Source organism: Pinus tabuliformis, chromosome 3_1, assembly GCF_031772625.1.
Source record: "Pinus tabuliformis cultivar Carrire ecotype Pingquan chromosome 3_1, CPIR1, whole genome shotgun sequence".
NCBI classification, from domain to species: Eukaryota; Viridiplantae; Streptophyta; class Pinopsida; order Pinales; family Pinaceae; genus Pinus; species Pinus tabuliformis.
This window is the reverse complement of record NC_142301.1, coordinates 872004810-872016247: the sequence shown is the minus strand read 5'-3', so window position 1 is coordinate 872016247 and position 11438 is coordinate 872004810.

Sequence of the window (11438 nt, the reverse complement as noted above, 5' to 3'; positions counted from 1 at the left end):
TCATGGCGACATTCTATATGCTGACACCTGAGTTTGCAGTGTAGTACCATCCTATTCCATCATGTTCAGTTGGTACCTTTTGGGATCAGTTTTTGATATCAGTGATCCGTTGCATCTTTCAGCATCATTGACAGTCTTATATGTGATATTCAGACATGTACTTGTTCATTATGATCAGATGGTCCATTATGTATCTTTCAGTCATTTATACTTGTATACTTACTGGATCTGCTTATACTTGATATGCGGACATGATTTACTTTTTCTGAGCATGGGTATGCCCGCCTCAGACAGTGTTTCTTTCTGATCTCCTTTGGTGGCTTGGCAGGCTGAATTCTGGTGAAGTCCTCCTCGGTTTTTGATAGACTTCCTTTCCATGTACTCGCATAATATATTTCGGCCATCATGTACCCCTTCTGACCTCATATATTAGGGGGCATCTGTTATAGCTCCAAATCTCACTCTTATGGTTTGTGATGCTGTACTCATGGCCTAGGGCAACCCCTCCTTCCAGACCTGGTCCTAAAATTTAAAAAACAGTGTTTTATCCCTTATACGCGACATTGCCCTGAGTTAAACGCGTGTATACGCGGGTCTGTGTATATCCAACCCGCTTGTATGTATTAAAACACTTAAAAAAATATAAAATTCCTTCTTTTCGGGCAGAGATCGCGGGTTTTACCTGCTGATCACCTGTTAGTGCCCGTGGCCCAACTGTTCCCAACCAACTCCTAACTAAAAAACTACTTTGGAGATGCTATAAAAAGACCTCAAAGGGAAGGCCTAAGGGGGAGAAGAGAGAGAAAGGTTATTATGCTGAGATTTTTCCCTTGACCAGGTCTGAAGTCCCTTGTGCCTTCTGCACTTCCCCCATTTTGTACAGGAAACCTTTGTTTCCTTGTGTGTTGATGTTCATCCACCATTTATGACATCATGGAGAGAGTCATGGAAGGAGTTTTGTTAGAGGCTTGAGGCTGGAACGGATATGGAAGGAAGCTTTGCTTGGAGCCTGCTGAAGGTGACTCAGGTGAACATATTCCTTTTTATGTACTTTATTTGTCTATAATAAAAGAAACACATGTCTTGGTTCCCGAAATGAATCTTCTTTATGTTAATGATATTCATGTTTTGAATTCATGTGTAAATGGTTGTTTGGATTTCATAACTAACTACCTTTCTTTATGACATGAAGATGGTTTCTTTATAAGTTTTTGTCCATGTACTACTGTGTTCTTTGAATTATTTGTTTTGCAGGACAAAAGAGAAGAAGGGAACTCCAAGAAGGGTTTGGACCCTAAAGGCCTTCTCAAACGTAGGACCGAAGGTACGTACCCTTGTCATAGAATTTGCTTATAATAGCATAATGGCTATATGAATGCATGTTTCTTTGAATAGATAACTTTCAGTCTGCTAGGGTTTCACCCAAAAAGCCCTAGGGGAGTAATTCCCTCTACCAAGTAGCAGTATAACAGTATCTATCATTTTGCACTCATCAAAATTGTGGTCATGCATTAGCTTGGTTTGCAGGACATTTCATGGGAGGATTTCATTTCTCATGAGTTCTTCACAGCTCCTCAGGTACCTCCAGTAGCTTTTCATGAGACAGGTGGACCTTCACATCAGCAGGGGAGTCATGAGATACAGACTGCTAGTGTGTTGGTGTTTGTTACCTATCAAAAGGGAACTAGAGGGTTGTTTGCAGCAGCAAAGCGAGTATTATCTCCACCCGGGGTGGAAGGGGTCTCGCTTCCTTCATCAGCACAATAGGTTCAGGACAAGGGCAAGAGTCCATTACAGGATGAGGGGCCTTTAGGAGAGCAGGAGACTGATTTTATTCTTATTCAGGATGATGACACCGATTTGGGCTCACGAAGCTCAAAGCTTAGAGAGATCATCCAAGAGCAACAGGCGGACATCAATGCTTTGTCCCTCAAATTAGAAAGAGCCAAGTGGATCATCAAATATTTGGAGCAAAGAAACAAAAAACTAGAGGATCAACAAACCATAATGGAGCTAAAAAACATACGAGAAAACCGGCAAGCTGCCAAAAGGAGGAAAGTCAAGTTCACAAAACTTGAGCAAGAAATCAATGCTGATCATGAGTCTTGGTTGGAGAGGACTAATATCCACTTGGAGAGGATTCTAGAGAAGGCCATCAATGAGAAAAATATGTTGAGAAACATGGCATATCACTATTTTTCAAGGAATATGGTGTGCCAAGCTAGAATCAGGAACTTGAAGGCCAAGTTGAAGAAGAGATCGAGGAGGCAAAAAGCGCAAGATAAACTTTAGATCTTGGCTGAGGCTTCCTTGGCCCACCATAGCACCTAATGGAGGACACTCAGCCAAAATTTCAAAAAATTTGGGACACTTTTTGCATTTTTGGAATTTTTGGGCCAAAACACAGGTTTTTCTGCCTAATGTGCCGCTCCACCTGGCGCTCGCTTTTGATGGGGGACTCCTTTTGATCAAAACTCAACATTTTTGGATTTGTCATGAAAAAATGTGCATGCTCACTAATGGCCAAGAAATTTTGACAGGTTTTGAGCCCCCAAAAAGGTTAAAAACACCCTAAAAATGACCTTTCTGCCCCTTTTTTGACACACAAGAAACAGTCTTTGGGAGAACTCAGTTTTGCAGGGGAAAATGGAGACCAAATTCAAAAATTCCACTTGTGCTGGAAAGTAGATAGGTAGAAATTTCCAACAAGATGACTTGGAGAAAATTTGGACATCGGGAAGGCCTCCAAAACAGCTACAAAAAGGCGCTACGCATAGGGAAATCGGCGCGGTGCATTGGAGAAATTTTGCTCTGTTTGACCAAAATACTTTGTTTTTCACCTAGTTTCTTGACAGTTTGACTTTTCTCCTCCTTAATGTCAAACTCATGATGTAATTTAATGTAATTTTATCGGTTTTTATGTAATTATGTTGAATTTTTACTCATAGAGGTAGATTCATCCATGAAAAGGTAGTTTGCAACTGAATGAATCAGTTCTCTAGTTTTTAGAGGCATCCTGTTCCACTGCCTACTTTTTAGTTCTCAGTTTAGAATTTGTTGGAACGGCTCCTAAACTTATGAGCTCAACCCCTAGAGGCTAGGATCAGTTGTTGTTGGCCTATTTCTTATGTTTTTTCAATCATTAGCATGGTTGGACTTTTGAGAAAGCTTGGAGCTTCATTGTATACTCAATTCAGCAGTTTTGGCTAAGGAATAGACCAGGGTTTGCACCACTTTATGGGATTCATGTGGCATCTTGCTTTGGTATTGTGTCTCGTTCTGTAAATTGTAAGTTTATATGTGTTTCATGTATCCCATTATCTCTCTTGCTTCTTCTTAACTAAAACAAACAAGGATAAAGGTAGAATCCATTGAAATTGCAATGCTCGACCTAGGGTTTGCTTAGTTATTGATGTTTTCAGTTGTTTGAAGAGGATCCCTGAGGTTTTCTTGCCCTCTTCAACTCCTCACCTATCTAAATCTCTCCATTTCATTCAATTTGAAGTGCTAAATCAGTTGCCTACCTTGCCCCATAGAGATCTCTGCAAAACTGAGCCTCATTCCCCAGACCAAAAGTTGCCTTTCCTTTTGAGCCAACAAAACATCATCAAATTCAATCAAACACCTCTGTACACATACCTAGACTAAAATTAGTTATCGCATTAGTCATCTCAAGCTTTCATTGGCCATATTTTCTGAGATTGTCAAGGAGAGAGCCCTCTCCCGACCTGGTAGGGCTAGCAACCAGGTTAAGCATGGTTTGATGTTACCCTAGATCCTACCTTTCTCAACCTGAGGTAGATTTAGGCACTAACATAACTGAGTTCATGATAGACACAACTATGAGTTACAGTGAGGTAGAAAGGTGCTTTCTCCAAGGACCACACGGTAAGTACATCAAATCGTTGAATACTTTGATTAAAATGTTGTTATGTGAAAAACAGGTTATGTGCATCCATTAATGTCTGGGGTAATGAGGAGCGGAATAGGCTATCGAGGGACTGATTAGAAAATAGTTCTTTGATTTCACTCTCACGAGAAAGCAAGGAGGAGCTCGCAGGGTTCTCTCTGAGAAGCGCAGTTCGATTAATAAAGCAGTGCATTCCACTAATACCACCACCACCCAAGCAATCACCTACTTCACCTACATCCAGCCCATCTTCACCTACCCCACTGCTACCACCACTGAGGGTAGGGATGGAAGGTGTGATCAAGTTGTCGGTACTTAGAGGCATAGGAAATGATGAACTAGATCAGTTCTGGTTCGTGTAAAGGATGTATGGGAAGCCTAAGGTGTGATAGATGAGAACATCAAAAAGGATTCTCTGGTTTGTAGGACCGCGCGTTGACGTGGTATATAAAGTACTCTAGCCATCACCCGAATGCGGGAATAGCAGCGATTTAGGATGCGCTGAACAAAGAATTTAGTCGACCAAAATCGGAAACACAATCTATCATTGGGTTCAAGGAGATCGCGATGATGCCTGGTGAAACCCTGTGGGATCTGGATCAGAGATTGAAAAGTACAATCCGCAAGGTGAACATGACGCTGACAAATGCAACACTGTGAGTGGTTTGTGGTGTCATTGACACCATATCTGAGGACAACGCTATCACAGCAAAAGATCTCAACCCAAGCTGAAGCATTGGAGATAGCGATGAGGTTGCATGAAACTCCAATACAGGATCTGGGGTTGGGAGTTCAGCAAATCCACGCACAACTACAAAAACTGTGCTTAGAAATGCAAATTTTGAAGTAAGAAAGGGCACCCTGACCAGAGGTACATACAAAAGTAGGATGCATGAAATGCAAAGGTTAGGGTCACGACAAAGACCACTGACCCGTATTCGCGAACTACTTGGCGAGAGGGGTCCGATGCCATTAAGGTTGGAGGTACAAGTAGGGCAAAGTGCGGCACCTGCCCTATGATGCACGATTTTTCAAGTAGGAGGAAAACACACAACAAATAATTGCCACCTGTTGCGGAAGTATACCCAGAGTCATAAGCAGCTGTATTGCAACTTCTGTATGTGAGTGGGTCACGATGAGCGAACTTATCGAAGCTATGAACTAATGATGGAGAGGAGCCCACCCTATCGAATGCAGACTGAGGCGCGAGGTTTCGACCCAACCGCAGGGCCTTGCAGGGGATGCCAAGGATGCAGACGAGGAAGACGAATGGGGCTTGGATGGGGCCATAGACAGCTGATCTGTTATAATTGCAGCAGGCCGAGGCATTACACTCGCGATTGTACTAACCCTACGAGAATATCTTCTCCATACTGTGAGTAGTTTGACCATAAAATGGTAGACTGTCAGATGCTAATTGCCCAGATGCACGAAAGGGGGTTATTGCAGCCCACTCCAACCCAAAATGTCCAAATGATAAAGTCAAAACCACGCGAAGAGGACCCCAGCGTAAACATGGTACTAAGGAGCGAAGCAACTACAGGGGGAGATGCATGGAAACAGCCTCGAGAAGATGGGAAGGGCCGCGATGCTCTTACAAGGGAACCTGACTTTGAGATGGAACAGGTGAAGGAGACGTCGAAGCAAGATTAGATGAGCTTCACAGAAGTCTCTACTCCAGGTAAAAGGGATCCAATTGAGCTAGGAATGGATCCCTCTATGCTTGCCACCTTTTTAGAGACATGTATGAAGTTGTTGCGTGACAATAGGGTCGTTAAAGAATTGCAAGAGCTGATCACTAAATGCGCAGGATCAGGGGAGCCACACGTAGTCCGGAAATAGGGAAAACATTCTCTACGCACTGGGCGAGAGATGCGAATGATGGCACAAATCAGCGAGTAAAAGATGGACCAAGTCATTCTAGATCTAGGGTCGGATGCGAATGTGTTGCCTAAGCAAACGTGGGAACGCATGGGTAGGTCCGCACTACAGTGGTCTCCTATTCAACTGTGGATGGCCTACTAGAAAAATATCTTACCGATGGGATGACTGCAAGGGGTGACAGTGGACATTGAAGGCGTAAGTACGCATACGACTTCGAGGTAGTAGAAATTGTTGATGATAGTAATCCATACCTTGCATTGCTAGGAATATATTGGGCCATGGACATGAATGGGGTCGTCAACTTAAAAAGATGGAAAATGACATTTGAAAAAAAGTCACTCTGGGTAATAGTTTTGCTGGACCCAGCTAAAGGAGCACGCTACATCGAACCGGTGCATGACAAGGATAGTGACGATGAAATGGACTGCATCTATCAGATAACAACGCAAGACTAGGATTGGGTGAATCCCACAGTGGACGAGAGAATCTCATGGGAGTGTGATACATCCTGCACCTCGGATTTAGATGAGAGATTGAATGATGACAGAACCGATTACATGAAGTCACAACACTCAATTGTAACATGATGATTATATCACTACAACACATGACAACCGAGGTCCGGTAACAGCTAGCGGACAACAACATAACAAAGGAAGAGGATTTTTTCAACCTTTGTAGAACTTCACTCATAAAGCAGAAGCAGCAAGGGATGATGGAAGAAGCATTGCATGCGCTAATAACACCAGGATGGTGTGCACAGAGGAAGCTGAGGTGGAATGAGCACAGAGGTAGAAGGCAGTTCTAGGTACGGATTGGAGGACATGCATGGCGAACGCAGCTAGGGAAGCCACGACGGAGTAGGGAAGTCACCCATCTACAACGGAGGGCATGGTTTTATGCTGCACAACCATTGACCCAACTAGATCTGTGCGTAACAAGGGTTCATTGGGCCAACAAGACAGTAACCAAAGCAGGGTGTGCCAAGGGAACTCTATCCATGGTCAGACGGGCCATTGACCCTATAGTTCGACTTGAACAAAAAGACCTGGATGAAGGGATCTGATGGTTGCAGGAAGCCATTCAGCGTGGTAGCCTGAGAGTTTGCAAACTGGAGGAAGTAGGGGCAAGGCTCAAGAGGAAAAGCGCGAGGCTAGACAAAGAAATTGAAAAAATAAAAATAGGAGACACACAAATGGGCCACACGAGCATGCGACGGAAGGGACCAGACTTGGCCGGCCCTCCTACGATCCTAGCAAAATCCGTGACCCTACTATCATGGTTGCAACTACACCCTACTGAACAAGGGAGTAAAAACTGCAATAAACTATTCAATTCGAAGGTATGTGAAGGGTGCTTGCGGCCCGAACTAGCAGGGAAAAGGAAGGCTTGCACGAAAGGTGCGACCACCTGACTATCTATAGGAGGCCCGGTCTTAGTGCTCCACGTAGTTGAAAGAGGGCATGGGACTATAAAACAAGCTGCAGGAAAGTTGCATGATTTGGCTGTGGTGCGTAGGGCTAGTAAAAAGCATAGAATGCATCCTCATACTAGGGGTTGCACTACTACATGGGAGGGATGGAAGGCGATCATCGGAGTTACTATTCATGATAAGATGTCCCATTTAAGACACTGAGGAGTGGGCGGCGAGAAATTAAGGCATAGGGATAACCGCCAAAGTCACATTAATGAGCCACGAATAGGGAGAAAGGCTGAATTTGAATTCGAAATCATATATAACAAACAAGTGAAGGGGCACACAACAAAGCTTGATCATTCAAAGAATAGGATGCCCAGGGTTCAAACTGAGAGGAGTAAGATGAATGAAAAACTAATGAAAGAAAGCCCGTGGTTTCAGGAATTTCCAAAGGAATTGTAAGAGTCATTACTCAGGTCGATAACCCTATGCCGCAGGCAGTCGAAATCCCTAATTCACCCAGGATGCTGCAAACCAAGAAGGACCCCTAGGTACCAGGACCAGTAAGGATGTCGCCGTGAAATCTGTGATTTAGCAAGCTCAAAATGGAAGAAAAGGGAAAAGTTGTTACTATTGAAAGTGACGATCAGGAAGAGGAACCTCTGACCTATGTTGAAGAAATAAAACTAGACGAAGAAGGTGAAGAAGATATCTAGCCAGTAAGATGACCCAAGTATGTTCCTCCAAGCAAAGGGAAGGCCAAGGTCCCTACAGATCTGGATGATGTTGACAACATGCTCATCACCCCGTCCCTCCCTAAAGGGGTTCTGCTCGAAGGAACGACGAGCAGCCACATCTCGACTATGAAGTTTTAAGACTGGGACCTTCCAGATACTGATAAGTTTCCCCATTTGGCGACTAGCGAAGTAATGGAGCAAAGCATGGAGGGAACTATTATGGCACTTAAGCCGAAGGAGTGGCTACAAAAGGCGGAGGAAGCTGGGTTACTCTGTCTCCTATCCATTCCACATTTTCACCGGCCCCCAATCACAATTTTGGTCATCCGATAACTTCTCTGTTTGGTACACGATGGATACTTATGGATAGACAAAACCATTCCCATCACGGCTGAACTTATTCATAAGATCTCGCAGCTTCCATGTAAAGGTAGGGACCCCATGGAAATAGTTGCTATGAGTGGTGATCTGACAATGACGGAAAGCTTGAAAAAGAAATAAAAATTAGAAAAGAAGCAGTGAGGGTATGCTATTGACAGTATTCCAAACAAAGGTGTCCATGCTGCTACCCAATTACTGGCAAGAAAAGTGATGCAGAAATGTCACGCCAACGAGGTCCCAATAATAGTTGTTGTGCTAGCAGAGTAATGTGTAGAAGGGGAATGGTTCAATTGGGCGCAATTCCTCTGTGACGAATTCCTGACCAACTGAAGGGAGGCCCAAGAGGAGGGTAAGACCTTCCACTATGCATGGTTGCCATTATCCATCATGTTGGTTACAAGTGAACTACCCGAAGATGGCTAGTTCCCTTCCTTAGACCAGGATTGGCCAGAATCTGCCAAATACATGTCACTCTGGGCGACGAGGGACACTGCAAGAATTCGGGGCATCAAGATTTTCTGGATACTAATGGAAGCAAAAATCTGACAATGGATCAACCAGAAGCACCGTCTATCAGACGAGACATATGACAGTGTGAAGAACATCGCCGAGTTTAAGGCAGACATGCACCATGTATACATCTAGGCACGTAATGACCCAGACCAGATGTGGTCCACACTTCCCTTCATTGCCATTAACGAGGTTGTCTTTGTGGTATTGGATACCTGGCCACCAGACTGGCATGGACCCGATGCGATGGGGGGCGATGAGACCACTATCCAAAAACAGAAGGCTGAAGCTAAGCACGTAGCACAGCGAAAGAGGAACAAACAAAACACTGCAGAAGTACAGGTGACCTGGAAGGCAGCGCAAGCTTCTATATTTAAGGCACCTGCAGAGGGGGTTGTGACAACAAAGGATGAAAGCGATCTCAAGGTGACCATAGAGCTGGCCGTGGATACAGGGACAGAAGGAACGGTGCCAACCACCACAGGGTCGCCCTTAAAACGACTGCGGCAGACATAACGGACAAAGATGCGAAAGAAGGCCAAGGTGTCTAAATGGGATGAAGAACTTACCATATTGACCGAGGGTGACCTAGGTGACATAGGGGACACAGCTCGTGAAGACACCTAGGAAGCAATCGACGAGGCCATGTCGGAGCAATAGATTGTGTTGGGGGCACTTCGCACGATGCAGGAACTTGGGGCACAGACCTCGCAGCTAGGAACCATCACTACTCGTGGAGTTACGGGTATGTTAGCCATGAAGCAGTTGCTAAAGGCCCAAATGCCTAAAACTATCACGCTCCGAGTAGGAGCATTGATAACAGAGAATGCGGCAGACAGAGCTGTGGTGGGCTGGCTTATGAGGCTTGGATTAAAATTGGCTACCCTCCCATGCGAAAGCTTGTACCACCTCTAGGACAGCGCAATGATGGAACTTTGCACTAGAATAGGACACACGGTACAGGTACTCAGTGAGTAGAGAATTAATATATAATATTTGAGCCTCCAACGAGATGAAGCAGTCGCACAAAATCCACAGTTGGAGAAAATTGTAGGGGAGGCATGTTCACGTGCCCCTGAACTAGAGATTGCGGCCGAGTTGCCTGTTGGCATACAAATCCACAAGTTGGCTAGTGGGTTCTGCGAAGCAAAGGAGGAGGCCACGAGGATTCAGTTGGCTCTCAGCTTGCAGATCGCAGAGCTGAAACTCAAAGCACAACCTTCTACACCACCAGAGATCACCAATCAGCAGAGACACATCATTCAATCCAGACGGGAAATAATAGCACGTGCTATGTAGGAGTGCTCCGACATGTTGGATCAATCACTTATTACGCTCACATCCCTACAGGAGGATCCAACCTTACAACGATTGGAAACAGAGGCAAGGGAGCTACAACAAGCCTATCATAATGTTAGGGGGATCGCGCAGACGGCTGATATTACGCAGTGTTTTGCCAAAATGAGGGAGGCTCAAGCTCTTAAGATACAGGCTGACGCCGCTTGGAAGAAAGCATCAGTGATTAAAGAACGGATCCAACCTTGGCTTGATGAGGTGTTCACGGTTTCCATTACCATCAAGTGAATGGTGGTCCACATGTAGGTAGCATATGCACTTGGACAGGTGATGGAAGCAAATACTGATGAATTGATGGCTCGCAGAGAACAAGTACAGTAGATGGCAGAATAATTTGTTGCAAGTGTAAGTGAAGCACAGAAGTTGCTGCATGAACTTAGCGCAAAGATTGTTGCACCAACCGAGTGACTCGGGACGAGTCACGTTGATTGTGTTGGGGGCCTGTTGGGTAGCAGAGGCCTTGTGTAATAGTTTTGGGACCCAAAGTCCACCATTTTGGGAAAAAGTATGGTAAAGACTCCGCGAAGTGCACGGAGCACGAATTGTAATGAGTCAAGTCAAAGATTTGTTCACGGACCATGGGAATGTATAAATAGAGAAAGTCTCTATGGTTGGAGGTCAATTTTTTTGGAAGCTTTTGTTTGGATTTGAATGTTATGGGTTTGTGAAGGCAATATTCTCAGCGTCTGTAAGTCTGAGTCAAGGGTGTTGGTAGATAGAATAGAGGCTCAGCAACTGTGTGTGCAGAGGCCAGGTAAAGTCCATAGCTGTGTGCATGGACCCCTACAGATGAGTGCACGGGGCAGATTTGGTTGTATTGACGAAAGATTTTAATAAAGATAAGTGGTTTTTGAAGTATCGCAGATCTATTGTGTTCTGGTTTATGCATTTGTTATATGAGTTTATATATTTTTATAATTGCACGCACTGGGTTTTATTGTTAAATGTTGGATTAAATATTGTAACAAGAAGATCAGGTCTATACTAATTTCGTTAATAAGAAATTACACTCGCGCAGATCTACGTGGAAGCTCGATAATATTTCCTAGTGCTGTGAGGCCACAGAATGGTTCGTGACCCCTCCAGACCACATCAAGACATCTCAAGGGCGTGGAAACTTGGTTCCAGCACCCTCCCATGCTACCTCGGGTGAGACCTCAATCTGTGCTTCGCGGGATATTTCCAAAAGGGCCGGTAGCTACGAGATTTTTTTGGCTAATAACTCTTCCAAACCTGGGTTAGG